The sequence below is a fragment of the Heterocephalus glaber genome, unplaced genomic scaffold (assembly GCF_053883595.1).
Source record: "Heterocephalus glaber isolate CG9 unplaced genomic scaffold, H.glaber_assembly_v1.0 deba00001244, whole genome shotgun sequence".
NCBI classification, from domain to species: Eukaryota; Metazoa; Chordata; class Mammalia; order Rodentia; family Bathyergidae; genus Heterocephalus; species Heterocephalus glaber.
The window spans coordinates 202,899-222,236 of NW_028258225.1; the positions used below are offsets into that span (position 1 = coordinate 202,899).

The 19,338-nt window shown below is 38.8% G+C and overlaps 1 pseudogene; it reads right to left on the reverse strand.

The window, feature by feature from the left end:
• Positions 1 to 2,364: 2,364 nt before the first annotated feature.
• Positions 2,365 to 17,944, reverse strand: LOC147828169 (olfactory receptor 7G1-like; annotated as a pseudogene).
• Between the last annotated feature and the right edge of the window lie 1,394 nt (positions 17,945 to 19,338).

Sequence of the window (19,338 nt, forward strand, 5' to 3'; positions counted from 1 at the left end):
TATATATTTAGGATTGTCATCTCTTCCTCTTGGATTGTTCTCTTCTCAAGGATGTAGTGATCGTCTTTGTCTCTCTTAATTAGTTTTTGCTTGAAATCTACTTTGTTTCCAAATAAGATTGCTATGCCTGCTTTTTTCTGGGTTCCTGTTACATGGTCCTCATTGTCTTATGTGTGCACTTTTATGATGACTTCCTCTTGATGAAATTGTGGTGAAACACCTCTCTTAGGTCCAAACCATAAACTAAGGGGCTTTCAGCTATCTGATTGAGTTCACTGAGGATAATGCTCAGCATCTCACCTGAATGTGAAAAATAGAGGACCTGGGTCAAGAGAGAAAGACTCATGGACTTAGTGCACTTTGGAGCACCAGGCTCATCTTTAGGAAACAGTGCAGCTGTTTCTACCTGACTGGGCAGTACTATGGGGCAAGATACTCATTGGCCAACTCTTACAGTCTCTTTATCCCTCAGGGCTCAATACCACAAGCTCCTCATTAGATAAAAAATATTTCTATCATTCTGATTCCAGGTGAGATATTCTGAAAAACTGTCAGGATCTCACAATTTCCTGACCCTTGAGGGAAGGTGTGTCTCATCCAAGCCTTGTCATGATTTCTTCTCACCTCAATTTCAGCTACCTTGTTCACATAACACCTGGAACTTTTTAGCTACCTCCCTATATTTCATAATAGGAACGAGCCTAATTCAGTTTCAGGTGTTAAAATAAACACATATAAATTAATTATACAAGTAGCTAAGTATGGTACAATTAGAAACACTCTGAAATATTTCTTCACAAGTTAATCATGTTTTGAACCTTATTTTTGTTCTATATATTTAGCTCAGAATATTCAATTTTGACTGTGTTTATAAAAGGGATATTGTTTCCTAATTATATTTAATGAATATTTTTCAATTCTGTCACATATTTTAAATGTACATTTTTTAACATTAGAAAATGGTGAGCTTCCTTTATGGCAGGGTAATCCTTCATTGTGTATAAATACCACATTTTCTTCATTCATCTGTTCATGAGCATATAGGTCACTGCCAAGATATATTTGTTATAAATTGTGCTGTTATAAACATGAATATATATGTATCACTGTAGTATGATGTCTTTAACTCTTTTGCAAAGAAACCTGGAAGGGGAATAGCTGCATAAAAAGGAATTTCTATGTACTGCAAACTATGAAAAAAAGGGAAGGGAATTAAGAAACAAAGCAGCAAACAAGGGACAGGCAAGGGATTGAAAGAAGGAATGAAGATGTGTTATGTACATGTGCCGATTCCCCATAAGGCATGTAAACTTTATGTACTACAAACATGTATTAAGAAAAACAAAACAAATAAAAAGAAAGAACATGAGCTGAAACTAGCTCTGCATGTTAAATTAACATGATTATGAAATTATCCATGACTGAGTTGTACGGAAATATCTGTATTTCATGAAATTTGATTAGATTCCAAGCTACATTTTATAGTTAATTAATATTTATTTCCAAAACTTCTCTGATTAAAAATGATATACTTTCATTTTATTAACAATTTAGAGTGTATTAAATCTTTCTGTATAAATTTTATTGACCTATAATTTTGAAATGTATTATTGAAAATCACCTTTTAAGAAGACATTGTTGGTCATAAAATGAGAGAGAGAAAAGAAAGTGTCAGAATGTTTTCCATTAACTTCTTTACCCAATTAATTTTACAACTCACAAAATGTAAGACATGTTTAACAGCTAAAACATATAAAAGCATACAAAAACCAATTTTTCCATGTAACATCCATAAAAAGAGTAGGCATAGGGCCAAGGATTTAGCTCAGTGGTTTCACCGCCTGCTGCACAAGCTCAAGGACCTGAGTTTGATCCCAAGAACCAAAAAAAAAAAAAAAAAAGAGTAGGCATAAATATACAATAATATTTTTTGGCTACCAAAAAAAGACATGAAGAATATTGTGTTGATTGGACAGAGGTCAAAGTGCTCAGGTTTTTACCCTCATAAGCCAGAAAATACTTATTTATTCCAGGTCATGAAGAGGCAATATCTTTGGAGGACATTGTTTGCAAAGGGCAGAGAAAAACTTCTTATTTGAGAATGATGGGAAAACATAAGTGTTGAGTTGTTTAGACCCATGACAGTGGCCTAGAACAGCTGAAAGTTTCAGAAAAGCCTCCAAGCAAGAAATAATGGGCTAAAAGATTGGCTTGGTGTATGGATGTGTAAATAAGACAAGATTAGCATCAGAAAGGAAAAACTAAACTGTTTTGGCTCCTGAAAAAAAAAAGAATTTCAAAAATGAATTCAGCCCATCATGGAGGCATGTGACCATAATCAAGTTGTTTGTGAGCCTGAGCCAATCATGAGTTGGAGGACAGAGGATAACATACATTTAGTCTCCTCAAGACTTCCATCATGTCCGTGTTCCTCAGAGCATAGATAAAGGGGTTCAGCATCTGAGTGGCCACAGAATACATCACAGAACCCACTGCAGTCTTCCTCAATGAATCTGCAAATTTAGAGCTGATGTACACCCCCAAATCTGTCCCATAGAACAATGAAACAACAGAGAGATGAGACCCACAGGTGGAAACGGCTTTATACTTTCCTCTTGATGATATCCTCAAGACAGACAGTACAATGTGAATGTAAGAGATAGTCACTCCAGAGAAAGGAACACCAGCAAATAGGCCACGCACCAAATACACTAGCATGTTATTGATGAAGGTATCAGAACAAGCGAGCTTGATGACTGAGCAAGTTCACAGAAGAAGTGTGGGATCTCCAGGTCTGTGCAGATGGACAGCCAAAGTGCCATCATAATGTGGAACAGGGCATGCACAATGCTAATACACAGGGTGAACAAAACCAGCAGGACCCAGAATAGAGGATTCATGATGACTGTGTACCTCAGAGGGTGACAAATGGCTACATAGCACTCATAAGCCATCACTGCAAGGAGGCAACTTTCTAAACTGATAAAAACTAAGAGAAAACAGACCTGGGAGAGGCAGCGTGTGTAGGATATGCTCTGATCCTGTGCTCGGATGTTCACCAGCATCTTTGGGATGGTGCATGTGATTAAACAGATGTCACTAAAGGACAGGACAGAGAGGAAGAAGTACATGGGGGTGTGGAGGTGGGAGTCAGAGCTGACGGCCAGGATGATGAGCAGATTCCCAAGCACAGTGACCAGGTACATGGCCAGGAATAGGTAGAAGGTGAGGAGCAGCAGTTCTGGATAATCTGTCAGTCCCAGGAGAAAAAATTCTGAAACAACTGTTTGTTTTACAGCTTGTATTTTTCCTGACAAATCTGATGGAAAAGAAAGGTGAAAACAAAATAAAACAAACTTTCTATACAAGCAAAAGTGACAATGTCTGAAAACATGGTAGATATAAAACAATTTTGTACCTGCTCTGGACTTGTTTTGGAGCAAGTGTGAGGACAAGAACCAGCACTCTGTTTTTGCAAAAACTCCAAGGGAAATTTATACTTTTAAAGTTTTAAAAGCAAATTTAAACACAAATAAAAATTTTCTCATTCATATCAAGCTACATGAATATTCAAATCTTTGCTTATATTCTCCTATTCCTCTTGACTCACACATCTTGTAACTTCTAATCTCTTTCTTGAGTACTAATAATTTTTCACATTTTCTATCATTTGCTGAGACTGTAGGACACAATATAACATTGATGTTTCTTAGAATTATTTCGTGCTCAAACAAAAATGTAAGGCTCAACTTATCACATACATCTTTTGAGCCATTGTCTCCATATTTAGATGTCTTAGAATCACTTGGAGGCCTTGTCAAAATACAGATGAAGCAATTCATACTATCTGCTCTGTGTACCTGTGAGAACAAGTCTTGAACACAAAGTATGCAGTTAATGGTTAAGAAAGACTTCTTCAGTTATCTGATGGTTTTACTGATGAGTTGATTTTCTGAAAAACTCTTTGTTAATGTCTCTCAATCAGGCAACATTAGCCCTGAATTAGACCCTGAATGTCATGATTTTCCCTTTCTGTATTATTTTAATACTTTCTTCTTGTGTATAACCCCAAATGTTCCATTAACATTTATGTCTTCTTCCACTCATTAAGCTAATTGGAATCAGTGGAGGATATACATCAGGTGGCTGTGAACAAGGACTAGAAAATGTTGCCTATGTATTTGAAGCTTGTAAGACTTCATTGGAAATGAATGAAACCAATCTGCATTAGTATTTAACTGCAAGAGCAGCTGAGTAACAATGTGGATGACTTATTCTGTCTAATCCTCTGGGAAGGTCTTCCTTTAATTACATAAGACCAGGTCATTAATAGAATTAATAAACACAAAACAGATAGCTAAATTAAAGAATGAGGAAATTCAGGGGCCCTTATTAAAACTGATGGCAATAAAACTATTTTTTGTTGTTCAAATGATAGAGATTTACAAGATAATACAGACTTAGATAAATCAGGCTTTTTAACAGTTGTGTCCCTCAAGAGCAACGATATTCATCTCCTGAGGAAGAGAGGGGCCAGCTATGATAATTTGTGACATATTAGACTCACACATTTAATTCGCAAAATTTGTGATTAGGAAAAATATTCAACAAGAAGAGAAGCCTAAACATCCTCATTTGCTTAATGGAAATTGCCTGGTGGATGTGTCGCTTAGCTGTAATGTGACAACCCCTTTATGATTTATATTTCTCTAAGCACCTCATCACATTTCTTAAATATAGATATTTTGTTCATTCAAATAGATCTCAATAAATTTGGAAAGAAAAACTTCATGGGAACATTTTAATGAGGAGAAAGGAACAGAAAAAACAGACAAGTGTGGGCAGGTGGGACTCACATATTGAGCTTTGCAGTGTGTGTGTGTGTGTGTGTGTGTGATGATGTGTATGTGTGTGCATGCACATGAGCAATAGCACATGACATTTTTCACCTCTGGGAAGGAAGTTATGAGGTGAGGCAGTTGAGTCAAACAAAAGAAAGAACATCACTAGTTTGATGAATGCAAATTACTCAGAAAGGTTCTTGTGCTGAAACTACTACTAAGAGACTTGATTATGTAGAAAAGGAAGGGAAATAAGATCAAAGATAAATAATTTGGAGTGTGAGCTCAAAATTGAGCCCTAATCCAGTATGTTGGGGGTCCTTACATTAACAGGAAATTAGGATATGGAAATCAAGAGAGGAAAGGCTGCAGAAGACACAGAAAGAAGACAGCCAGCTAGGAGCTAAGGACAGTACTTAGGAAGATGCTTTCAAGCCATACTCTGATCTTTCAAATTCTAGACTCCAGAATTGCAGGAAACAAATGTCTTATTATTAAGCCACCAAGTCTGTAGTACTTTGTTAGAAACGTTCTAGAAAACGTATAAAATGAATAAAAATCCCTGTGTTCACCCAAAATATTCAAATAAATTTCAGAATATTTTGTGAGAGGCAACATGTTTGAGAACAGGCAGATTTCTCTTCAGGAGGAAAATGTTCACCATGGCTGTGAAGAGAAGCAGATGTCTGGCAGAATGACAGAAATTGTTGAAAGTGTAAAAAACGTGTCAAGAAGGTGATGGTCATCCGAGAGGCTTTTGGGGGACCAGTTTCTCATTGCCTTATTCATGCATTCTCTACACAAACTACCCTGAATTAAATTGTGATAAAATGCCTGCCAGCAGATCCAGATCTTTAACTAAAGGACTTTGCTTACCTGTTGCCTTCAATGAGAATGATGCACAGAAAATCATCTTCCCATTTTTTTCTTTTTCTCATATTAATTACATTATCTTCTTTCTTTTCCCCTGTCACTCCCATTTACCCTTCCCATTGGCACATTTTCTTCCTATTTCACATTATCTATTATACCTTTTAATCCTTATTTACACTTTCAGTTTCTAACACTAGAGAAGCTATTCGGTATTTTCACATGTGTGTCCTATTTATTTCATTTAAGAGTATCACCTCAATGTGCATCCATTTAGCTATACATGTTTCTAGATTCTCATTTTTATGGCTGAGTAATACTCCATTTTATAAAAAAAAATACCCTACATTTTCTATTTACAGACTCCAGTTGTTGGGCAATTAGATTGTTTCCAAGTTTTAGCTATTAGGAATTGTGCTGCCATGAATATGGGTACACATATATCTCTGTGGTATGATTCTTTTAATTCTTTGGGGAAGATACCCAGCATGGAAATAGCTGGGAGAAATGGGACTTCCAGTCCTAGTTTTTTGAGTTATCTCTGTACTGATTTTCACAGTGGATGCACCAGTCTACACTCACATCAGCAGTGGATTAGGGTTCCTCTTTCCACACAGCCCAGCCAGCATTAGTTGTTTGTTGATTTCATGATGTCATCCATTCTTTCTGGGGTCAGGTGGAATCTCAGTGTTGTTTTCATTTGCTTCTCTTGAATGACCAGTGATGTAGAACATGTTTTCATATGTTTATTTGCTATTTCTCCTTCATTGTCTGCAAAAAGTCTATTAATTTCAGATGCCCATTTTTGGATTGGGCTTTAAATTTGGGAGGTCTGGTTTTTTAAAGTTGTTTATAGATTCAAGATAGTAGACCTTTGTCTAAGGGACAGCTGGTGAATTTTTTTTCCCACATTGTGGGTTGTCTCTTCACACCATTGGTGGTTTCTCTTGCTGTGCAGAAGCTTTTATTAAGAAGAGATCCCACTTGTTCATTGTTTGTGCCAGTTCACGGGCAACTGAGTTTTTTTCATAAAATCTTTTCATACACCAATGTCTTCAAGAGTTCTTCCTAAACTCTCTTCCATCCAGTTTAGTGTTTGTTTTAATATTTAGATCTCTAAACCATTTTGATTGTAGTTTAGTGCATGGTGAGAGACATAGGTTTAGTTTTAATCTTTGGCAAGTTGAAACTCAATTTTTCCAGCACCATTTATTGAAGAGGCTATCTTTCCTCGAATGAGGGTGTTTTGCTCCTTTGTAGAAGATGAGGTGGCTATGTCTGGAGTTGTTTCTGCATCTTCTAATCTGTTCCACTGGTCCTCAGGTTCGTTTCTTTTCCAGTACCATGCTGTTTTTATCACAATTTCTTTGTAGTATAGTTTCAAATTGGGGATTGTGATACCCCCTACCTTGTCTTCATTGTGTAGTATTGCTTTTGCTATTCAAGGTATCTTCCTGTTCCAAATGAATTTTTGGAATGTTTTCTCCAGGTCTGTGATGTATGCTGCTGAGATTTCAATTGGGATTGCATTAAATCTAAACCTCAGTTTTGGAATTATGGCCATTTTCAGTATGTTGATTCTTCCTACACAGGAGCAAGGTATGTCTCCATTTTCTGATATCATCTTCAATCTCTCTTTTCAGAGTGCTATAGTTTTCAGAGAAGGGGTCTTTGATTTCTTTTGCTAGATAATTCATAGGTATTTGAATTATTTTGATGCTGCTGTGAAAGGAATTGATTGCCCATTTCTCTCTCAGTAAGTCTGTTTTTGTGTATGGAAAAGCTATTGATTTTTAATGTGTCGACCTTGTATGATAATATGGTTTTTGTCCTTGACTCTGTTAATATAATGTATTACATTTACTGATTATGCATGTTGAATCATCCTGGAATCCCTGGGATAAATCTGACTTGGTCAGGGTGTATTGCCTATTTTGTCCAATTTCTCCATTTGTATTTGCCCAGTTTCTTCTCTCTATGGGTTTTATTTTGCTTTCAGTTACTCAATAATTATTTGAAATTTCACTTCTTACACCAAGATTTCATCTTTTTAGCACAATATTTCATACTCAAAATAATTCCGGAGTAAATATTTGAAGTCATTAATGGTGATGATTGTGTGGTAAACACTATGAAAGAAATTGAATATTTATGTCTCTTTGATGTCCTGGATTTTTAAATAGCCATCTAAAAATGTCAAAACCTAAATGTTATGGACCACCAATTGTGTTTGCTGGGATGAAATCAAGAAGATGTGGGATCTAGATTTGACTATATTTCATTGTAACTTATTGCACTTGTCAGTTTAAATCTCTGTTGGCCTGTTCTATTTGTAAAAAAAAAAATGATTTGATAGAAAAAATACCGAAGCAAAAAGTTGTTTCTTTGAAAGAATAAACAAAAGTGACAAACCCTTAGCCAACCTTATGAAAAAAAGAAAAAAGACCCATATCCATGCCATTAGTAATGAAAGGGATGAAATTATAACAGACCCAGTTGAAATCCAGAGGTGCATCAATACCTCCTTTGAATACCTATATGTCAATGAGATGGAAAACCAAAGAAATTGACATATTTCTACCCTGTTCTCAGGGAGGTAATATGACATCTTCTTCTGTTCTTTTCATGTTACTTTTTCTATTGCTGGGAGTCAACCCAAGGGCCTCCACATATGCTGGACAAATGCACTACCATTGAACTAAGTCCCCAGGAACCCATTTTATCCTTTACTTCAAACAATCTAATATGTTAATTTGACCTCAAACTCACGGGTTGAAGCAATATTCTTGCCTCAGATGCCCAAATAGCTTGGTCTATACAAATATACTACCATGCCTAGATTTTCACTGTGGCTTTGATTTGCATATAAGATTTGGGCATTTTTAATATATCTATTGTCCACGTATCTCTTCTTTTGGATTTTTAAATTCAGATCTTTATCCCATTTACAACTTTCTTGTTTACTTTTCAGCTGTTTGTATTCTTTATATATGCTGGATATTAACCCCTGTCAGTTGTCACTCCACGTTCTCCTTTACTTGAGTATTTGTGTTGAGAAGTCTGCTGTAATTCTAATGGAGTTTCTTTTGCATGTGATTTGTTTCTTTTCTTTAACTGCTTGTAAGGTATTGTTCTGTTGGGCTTCTGGAATCTTTACTAAAATATGGTTCGGTGTAGATATTTTGGGTTACAGGTAGTTGGACATTTTTTTTTTACCTGAATTTTTTTTTATTAAATTTTTTTATTGGTATATTGTAGGTATACAACACAATTACATTTCTCACTGGGAATTGTACCTTTACATAATGCATCTTGGTTCTTATTTTTTCCCCATTCCCAGCCCTCCATTCAACCCCTCCATTCCTACCTATTTACAAAGAATTTGTTCCTATTTTTCCATTTTCTCATATTAATCCCATTCCCTTCTATCCTTTCCCCTAGCCCTCCCACTTCCTTCCCCTTTGCACCTTTTCTTCCTATTTCACATGGCCTATTATACATTTAGTCCTTATTTACACTTTCAGTTTCTCACACCAGAGAAACTATTCGGTATTTATTCATGTGTGTCCTATTTATTTCAGTTAAGATTATCACCTCAATGTGGATACACTTAGCCATAAATGTTTCTAATTTCTCATTTTTTAGGGCTGAGTAGAACTCTATTTTATAAAAAAAAAAAAAAAAAAAACACGTTTTCTTTATCCAGTCTCCAGTTGATGGGCATTTGGGCTATTTCCAAGTTTTAGCTACTACAAACTGCACTGCTATGAACATGGGTGCACATATATCACTGTGGTATGATCCTTTTAATTCTTTGGGGAAGATCCTCAGCAGTGGAATAACGGAGTCAAATGGGACTTCCACTCCTAGTTCTTGGAGGTATTTCCATACAGATTTCCACAGCGCTTGCACCAGTCTACACTCCCACCAGCAGTGGAGCAGGGTTCCTCTTTCCTGACAGCCATGCCAGCATTTGTTATTGGTTGATTTCATGATAGCAGCCATTCTTTCGGGAGTGAAGTGGAATCTCAGCATTGTTTCCATTTGCATCTCTCCAATGACCAGTGATGTTGAACATTTTTTCATGTATTTATTTTCTATTTCTACTTCTTTGACTGAGAAATGTCTGTTCCTTTCAGATGCCCATTTTTGGATTGGTTCTTCAAATTTGGGATATCTGATCTTTTTAAGTTCTTTATAGATTTGAGATAGTAGACCTTTGTCTGAGGAAGAGCAGGTGAACATTATTTCCCACATTGGGGGTTGTCTCTTCACACTGCTGGTGGTTTCTCTTGCTGTGAAGAAGGCTTTTAATAAGAAGAGATCCCACTTGTTGATTGTTTGTGCTAGTTCACAGGCAACTGAGGTTTTTTTCATAAAATCTTTTCCTACACCGATGTCTTCAAGAGTTCCACCTAACCTCTGTTCCAACTGGTTCAGAATTTCTATTTTAATATTTAGATCTTTAATCCATTTTGATTTTAGTTTAGTGCATGGTGAGCGATACAGATCTAGTTTTAATCTTTGGCAAGTTGAAGCCCAATTTTTCCAGCACCATTTATTAAAGAGGCTATCTTTCCTCCAGTGAGGGTGTTCGGCTCCTTTATGGAAGATGACATGACTGAGTGCATCTGGCATTGTTTCTGCATCTTCTAATCTGTTCCACTGGTCCTCAGATCTGTTTCTTTGCCAGTACCATGCTGTTTTTATCACAGTAGCTTTGTAGTAGAGTTGCAGGTTGGGGATTGTGATACCCCCTGCCATGTCTCTGTTACCTAGAAATGCTTTTGCTATTCTGGGTCTCTTCTTGTTCCAAATAAATTTTTGTGTTGTTTTCTTAAGGTCCATGAAGTGTGCTGCAGGGATCTCAATTGGAATTGCATTAAATCTATATTGCAGTTTTGGAAGTATGGCCATTTTCACTATATTAATCCTTCCTACCCAGGAGCAGGGGATGTCTGTCCATTTTCTGATATCATCTTCAATCTCTCTTTTCAGAGTGCCATAGTTTTCAGAGAAGAGGTCTTTGATTTCTTTCGTTAGGATGATTCCTTGGTATTTCAGTTTTTTGGATGCTACTGTGAAAGGAATTGTTTGCCCTATTTCTCTCTCAGTGAGTCTGTCATTGGTGTAGAGGAAAGCTATTGATTTTTGTGTTTTGACCTTGTAACCAGCTACTTGACTGAATTTGGTTATTAAGTCTAGAAGACTTTTGGTGGAGTTCCTGGAGTCTTCTACATAGAGTATCATGTCATCTGCAAATAATGACAATTTGACTTCTTCATTTCCTATCTTTATTCCTTTTATTTCTTTCTCTTGTCTAATTGCCATGGCTAATGTTTCCAGAGCTATATTGATCAAGAGTGGTGATAGTGGACATCCTTGTCTTGTTCCTGATTTTAGTGTGAAGGATTTCAGTTTGTGACCATTTAATATGATATTGGCTGTTGATTTTTCATAGATGGCTTCCATCAGTTTGAGGTAGAGACCATCTATTCCAATTTTTTGTAGGGTTTTTATCATAAATGCACGTTGGATTTTGTCAAATGCTTTTTCTGCACCTGTGGAGATAATCATATGGTTTTTGTCCTTGGCTCTATTGATATAGTGTATTACATTGATTGATTTTCATATATTGAACCATCCCTGCATCCCTGGGATGAGTCTCACTTGATCAGGGTGTATGATCTTCTTGATGGTCTTCTCCATTCTGTTTGCCAGTATCTTATTAAGGATTTTTGCATCTATGTTCATTAGTGAGATCGACCTATAGTTCTCTTTTTCAGTTGGGTCTTCCTCTGCTTTGGGGATCAAGGTGATGCTTGCTTCCAGGAATGAATTTGGGAGTACTGCTTCCCTTTCAATTTCACTGAAGAGTTTAAACAGTAGTAGCAGCAGTTCCTCTCTAAATGTCTTGTAGAATTCAGCAGTGAAGCCATCAGGGCCTGGGCTTTTCTTAGTTGATAAGTTTTTAATTACATTTTCAGTTTCATTGGTTGATATTGGGTTGTTCAGAATTTTTAGGTCTTTATTCAACTTTGGTAATTCATATGTATCTAGGAATCTGTCCATTTCTTCTGTGTTTTCCCTCTTACTGACATATAGGTTCTGGAAGTGGGTATTGATGATCCTCTGGATTTCTGCTGGGTCTGTTGTAATTTCACCCTTTTCATTCCTAATTGCATGGATTTGGGAATTTTCTTTCCTTTTTCTGATAAGTTTGGCTAAAGTTTTGTCAATTTTTTTGATTCTTTCAAAGAACCAATTCTTGGCCTCATTGATTTGTGTATCGTTCTCTTAGGCTCCATTGCATTGATTTCTCCTCTGATCTTTATAATTTCCTCCCTTGTATGAGCTTTGGGATTGTCCTGCTCTTCTTTTTCTAGAAGCTTGAGGTACAGCATCAGGTTGTCTTATTGGGCTCATTCTGTTTTCCTAATATGCATATTCACTGCTATGAATTTCCCTCTTAAGCCTGCTTTCATTGTGTCCCATAGATTCTGATATGTTGTACTGTCATTGTCATTTAATTGAAGGAATTGTCTGATTTCTTCCTTAATTTCCTCTGTGACCCTTGGGTCATTCAGAAGTGTGTTGTTCAATTTCCACGTGCTTGTGAAATTTTTTGAGTTTCTTTTGCTATGGATCTCCAATTTTATCGCACTGTAGTCTGATAATACAGGGGGATAACTTCAATTCCTTTGCACTTACTTAAACATGTTCTACGTGTGAGTTTGTGGTCTATTTTTGAGAATGACCCATGTGCAGCTAATAAGAATGTATATTCTGATTTTGTGGGGTGGAAGACTCTGTAAACATCTGTTAAGTTTATTTGTTCAAGAGTTCGATTGAGTTCTAGTATTTCATTACTTATTTTTAGTCTAATTGATCTATCTATTTGTGACAGTGTGGTGTTGAGTTCCCCCACTACAATTGTATTAGTGCATATATGACTTTTCATGTCTGTCAGTATTTGTTTCATATAGTTGGTCACACTAGTGTTTGGTGCATAGATATTTATGATTGTCATCCCTTCCTCTTGGATTCTTCCCTTCACAAGGATGTAGTGTCCTTCTTTGTCTCTCTTAATCAGTGTTGGTTTGAAATCTACTTGATCTGCAAAGAGGATAGCTACTCCTGCTTTTTTTTTTTTTTTTTTGGTTCCTGTCACATGGAGTATTGTGTTCCACCCTTTAATTTTCAGTCTATGATTTTCCTTTTGAATTAAGTGTCTTTCTTGTATGCAGCATACTGTTGGATTTTTCTTCTTGACCCATTCTTCCAGTCTATTTCTTTTGATTGGTTTATTGAGACCATTAACGTTGATGGTTATAACTGAAACGTATTGACTTGTCATTGCCATGACTTTTTCTTTTTGCTGGGCTCTCCCCCTTTGCATTTAATTTCTTGTCATGCCAATGGGTTCATTCTGCTTTGCTTCCTGGGGTTGTGATCCTCAATGTCTGTTCCTAGGATATTGTGTAAAATTCTTTGGAGTGCTGTTTTTGTATTCACGAAGTTCCTAAGGTGCTCTTTGTCGTGAAAGTATCTTATTTCTCCATCCATTTTGAAAGATAGTTTTGTAGGGTACATCAATCTGGGTTGGAGGCTGTTTTCTTTTAGGGCTTGGAATATGTCACTCCAAGCTCTTCTTGCCTTGATGGTTTGTGTTGAGAAGTCTGCTGTGATTCTTATGGGTTTTCCTTTGTATGTGATTTGTTTCTTTTCTCTGACTGCTTGGAGAAGTTTGTTCTTCTGTTGTGTTTCTGGAATCTTAACAATTATATGCCTATGTATAGATTTGTTTTGATCAAGGCTATTTGGAGTCCTATGTGCCTCACTTCTCTGTATGTCAAGCTCTTTTTCCCTGCTTGGGAAGTTTTCTGTCATTATTTCTTTGAAGAGATTTTTTGTCATCTCCACGCTCTCCTGTTTCTTCATTGAACCCAATCAGTCTTATGTTATTCTTCTTTGCATCATCTAGCAGCTGCTGGTTTGATTTCTCATGTTCCCTTATAATTTTGAAGCAATTTTTCTTTTCCTGTTCACTAATTGCAATCTTATCTTCTCTATCTGAAATTCTGTCCTCACATTGGCTCAATCTGCTGTGTAGACTTTCAATGGAGTTTTTCATGTCCTGGAAATCTATTTGCATTTGTTTTATGGATTCCATTTGTTTCTTATGTTGGGATTCCATCATGTTCCTCAGCTCTTCTCTAGACTTATTAATCATGTCTTGCACTAGGGGCACAATTTCTCCTGTTATCTGAGAAATTATTTCTGATTTCATTTTTTCCAGATCCCCTTTTGTTGGCAGTTCAGTGGGTCCAGGTGGTTGAGTATCAGAGTGTTCCATCTCATTTCCCTTTGAGGTTGCTGTAGGTGATCTGGAAGTCTTTTTTTGAGACTTATTTACCTGTTTTCTCATTTCGACTGGGGCAGGGGGCTGTTAGTGCCTGCACGGTTTACCTCCTCTGAGCTGGGAGAGGTGGGACAGGGGCCGGGAGCAGTGGTAGGGATTGTGAACCAAAAACCCTTTCCTGTGGGCTGGGAGTAGCAGGAGGGATGGTGGTTGGGAAGCCCCTTCCTCTGGACCAGGAGCAGCGGGACAGAAGATGGCCCAAAAGCCCTTTCCTCTCCTTTGGGAGCAGTGGGAGGGATGGTGACTGGGAAGCCCCTTCCTCTGGACCAGGAGCAGTGGAACAGCTGCTCAGAAGCCCCTACCTCTGGGCCAGGAGCAGTGGGACTTGGTACCTTGGTCTGGTGGTCTGGTGTCCTCTGTGTCTTTGTAGTGTGGAACCAGGTGGCTGCCTGTCTCGAGCAGGGTTATTCAGCGTGTTCCACACAACTGGGGACCTCAGTAAGGTGTGGTCAGACCTGCCTGTCTGCTAGTTAGAGTTCTATATGCCTCACCTATCTTCATGTCAAGTACTTTTTCCCTGTTTGAGAAGTTTTCAGCAATTCTGTGAAAAATTTATTTATGTCTTCTGTGCTATGTTGTACTCCTTCATTTATTCTCATAAATCTTGTTATTCTTTTTTCCATCTTCTAGTAGCTGTTGGATTGACTTCTCATGGTCCCCGGCTATTTTTAAGCAGTCTTTCTTTTCATTTTTGCAAACCAGCATTTTGTCTTCTCTCTCTGAAAAACTGTCCTCACATTGATTTATTCTGCTCTGAAAACTTTCAATCAAATTTTTAATTTCTTGGATATCAGCTTTGATGCACTTTATGTTTTCCAATTCTGTCCTATGTTGTGTATTCAATGATTCCATCATTTTCATCAGCTCCTCTATGTTTTTTAACTCTATCTATTCTAGAATTGTTAATCATTTCTTTCATTTTCATCACCATCTCTCTTAGGGTTACCTCTTTGGACGTTTTCTTCCTATTTTGCATTAACAATTATTCATTCAAATTATTGGTACATTTTAGGTATACAATATAATGACATTCATCATTGGAATTTTGCACCTTTACATAATCTCTCTTTGTTCTTATTTTTCACCCTTGCCCAGCCCTCCCTTCAACCCCTCCATTCCTCCCTATTTAAAAAGATTTTGTTCCTATTTTTCCATTTTTTCATATTAATCCCATTCTCTTCTGTCTTTTCCAATAGCCCTCCCACTTCTTTCCCCTTTGCACCTTTTCTTCTTATTTCACATTACATATTAGACATTTTAGTCCTTATTTACACTTTTAGTTTCTCACAACAGAGAAACTATTTGGTATTTATACATCTGTGTCCTATTTATTTAACATTTGAGTATCACCTCAATATGCATCCACTTAGCCATAAATGTCTCTAATTTCTCATTTTTATGGCTGAGCAGTACTCCATTTTATAAAAAAAAAACAAAACAGAATTTCTTTATCCAGTCTCCAGTTGATGGGCATTTGGGGTGTTTCCAAGTTTCAGCTATTACAAACTGTGCTGCTATGAATATGGGCACACATATATCACAGTGGTATGATTCTTGTAATTCTTTGGGGGAAGATCCCAAGCAGTGGAATAGTGGTATCAAATGGGACTTCCACTCCTAGTTCCTTTAGGCATCTCCATACTGATTTCCACAGTGGTTGCACCAGTCTACACTCTCACCAGCAGTGGAGCAGTGTTCCTCTTTCCCCCAGCCGCACCAGCATTTGTTATTGGTTGATTTCATGATAGCAGCCATTCTTTCTGGAGTGAGGTGGAATCTCAGCGTTGTTTTCATTTGCATTTCTCAAATGAAAAGTGATGCTGAACATTTTTTCTTCTATTTATTTGCTATTTCTACTTCTTTGACTGAGAAATGTCTGTTCATTTCAGATGCCCATTTCTGGATTGGGTTTTTAAATTTGGGATACCTGATCTTTTTAAGTTCTTTATACATTTGAGATAGCAGATCTTTGTCTGAGGAAGAACAGGCGAAGATTTTTTCCCACATTGTGGGTTGTCTCTTCACACTGTTGGTGTTTTCTCTTGCTGTGCAGAAGCCTTTTAATAAGAAGAGATCCCACTTGTTGATTGTTTGTGCTAGTTCACGGACAACTGAGGTTTTGTTCATAAAATCTTTTCCTACACCAATGTCTTCAAGAGTTCTACCTAACCTCTGTTTTAACTGGTTCAGAGTTTCTATTTTAATATTTAGATCTTTAATCCATTTTGATTTTATTTTAGTGCATGGCTAGAGATATAGGTCTAGTTTTAATCTTTCACAAGTTGAAGCCCAATTTATCCAGCACCACTTATTAAAGTGGCTGTCTTTCCTCCAGTGAGGGTTTTTGGCTCCTTTATCGAAAATGAGATGGCTGAATGTGTCTGGAGTTGTTTCTGCATCTTCTAATCTGTTCCACTGGTCCACGGATCTGTTTCTTTGCCAGTACCATGCTGTTTTTATCACAATTGCTTTGCAGTACAGTTGCAGGGTGAGGATTGTGATACCCCCTGTCATGTCTCTGTTACCTAGAATTGCGTTTGCTATTCTGGGTCTCTTCTTGTTCCAAATAAATTTTTGCATTGTTTTCTCAAGGTCCATGAAATATGCTGCAGGGATCTCAATTGGAATTGCATTAAATCTAAATAGCAGTTTTGGAAGTATGGCCATTTTCACTATATTAATCCTTCCTACCCACGAGCAGGCGATGTCTGTTTATTTTCTGATAGCATCTTCAATCTCTCCTTTCAGAGTGCCATACTTTTCAAATAAGAGGTCTTTTATTTGTTTCATTAGGTTGATTCCTGTGTATTTCAGTTTTTTGGATGCTATTGTGAAAGGAATTATTTGCCCTATTTCTCTCTCAGTGAGTCTGTCATTGGTGTAGAGGAAAGCTATTGATTTTTGTGTGTTGACCTTGTAACCAGCTGCTTGACTGAATTTGGTTATTCAGTCTAGAAGACTTTTGGAGCTGGGAAGGGAAATAAGCCCTTCAACGTTAGGCCCACACTGGCCTGCCTCTACCTAGGCACTGTCTTCTAATAGCAAGTCAGCTATAACATCCTCATGACCCAATCACCATCCAAAATCTCCAGCTTTGAGAGCATGAGAAATTTTGGTTTTTCTGATTAAATAATAACAGGGCTCAACACTGGAAGGAAGTGCACAGTAAATAGCCAACCATAGTGGTGCAGGGGAAAGAAGATTTAGATCTGAACTATGACAGTGGCATCAAAGACAGAAATGTATGGGCCTGAGAGAGATTTTGAAGCATTGAGTGCTGTGACATGCCATGTCTATAGAGTATCATGTCATCTGCAAATAATTCAAGTTGAACAAAGAAGACATAAAAATTCTGAACAACCCAATATCAGCCAATGAAATTGAACTGAAAACATAATTCAAACTTATGAACTAAGAAAAGCCTGGGCACTGATGGCTTCACTGCTGAATTTTACAAGACATTTAGAGAGAAACTGTTGCCATTACTGTGGATTAAAGAACTAAATATCAAGACAAACAGTAAATTAAGACTTCATCTTACTAAAATGTTTCTGCACTGCCAGAGAAAGTACAAACAGAGCAAACCTGCATCCGAAAGACAGTAGAATAAAACTAGACACATACATATTGTAGGGTGGATTTTCATTTCATTGTTGGGCTTGAGGGAGCTCACCTGCACTACTGTGCAGCCCTCAGGAGCCCAGCTGGCAGCCCTGACTCTGTGCGTGGACAGACAGGGAGCCTGAGGGGGCTCCCTACAGCTCCCAAGTGGTCTCCAGACCCCCTCCACCTCCACCTCCGCCTCAGCCATGGATACAGCACAGCCGGCCAGGAGCAGGGCCCCAGACTCACACCTCCTGCTTCCCCACCCTAGGAACTTTCTTCCCACCAGGGCCACCTCCCCACCTCCTGTGTGGGCTCTCCCACTCCCAGGCCACCGAGTGCACACTGTTACAGCTCCATGGAGCACCTGGGGGCCAGGGCTCACCTCGAGAAGAACACAGAGGCCTTGCAGGACAGGCCTGGCCCTGTTCCAGGAGCATCCCTGTGGGGACCCGAGGAAAAAGACCCAGGAGCCCGCCACACCACCCCCCTCAGAATTCACTCCCAGTTGCGGGTCTCTTATGCTTCCCCCACCCGCACATCTGTGCTGCAGAAGATGGTCTTCTATAAGTGCTTCTGCCAGGTGCCCTCCAACAAGCTGGACACCATCTACAACATGAGCTTCAACCCCGATTGTGTCCTCGACTCATGTTGGAGAAGTGCTCACCTCATGTCCTGCAATCCGGGGCTGGCTGAAAAGACAGATCATTTATGGAAACTTCATTGTCACTGAGACTTCAAAGACCAAAAGCCAGAGAAGCATGAGTCCTGGCGGCAGATGTACCTGGGGTTGCAGAATGCCCAAGCACAGCGACTCCAAGCTCTGATGACCAGGATCCGATTGGCAGGAGCGAATGGGCACCCAGGCCACCAGACCAAGATGATCCCCTTCAGCACTGCGTCCTCCAGGAGGCAGGAGGAGAACTTTGGATTTGGAGGACCAGGGAGAAATGGACGAGGACAAGCAGGAGGACTAGGAGGAGGGGGATGAGCAGAAGGAGAAGCAGGAGGAGGAGCACGAGGAGTAAGAGGAGGAGGAGGAGCAGGAGGAGCAGGAAAAGGAGAAGGAACTGGAGAAGGAAGAGGAGGAGGATCAAGAGCAGGAGAAAGAACTGGAGAAGGAGGAGCCAGAGGAGCAAGAAGAAGAGCAGGAGAACGAAGAGGAGGCAGACAAGAAAGAGGAGGAAGAAGAGAAATACAAAGAGCAGGAGAAGGAAGGGGAGCAGGAAGAATACCAAGAAGACTGGTAGGAGGAGAAGGAAATGGAGGTGGAGAGGGGAGAGGAGCAGGAGAGGAAGGAGGGGGAGGAGGTGGAGCAGGAGAAGGAGGAGGAAGAACAGCAGGAGAAGGAGGAGGAGGAAGAACAGCAGGAGAAGGAAGAGAAGGAGGAGGAGGAGCAGAAGAAGGAGGAGGAGGAAGAACAGCAGGGGAAGGAAGAGCAGGAGAAGGAAGAGGAGGAGCAGGAGGACTAAGCGGAGCAGCGGCATCGGCAGCAGCGGTGGCGGTGGTGGTGGCGGAAGCAGCGGTGATGGTAGCAGTCTCACCAACACTCAGGCTCCAAGGATCAGAGCACCCCACAGGGGAGGGGATCAGCCCCTCCGG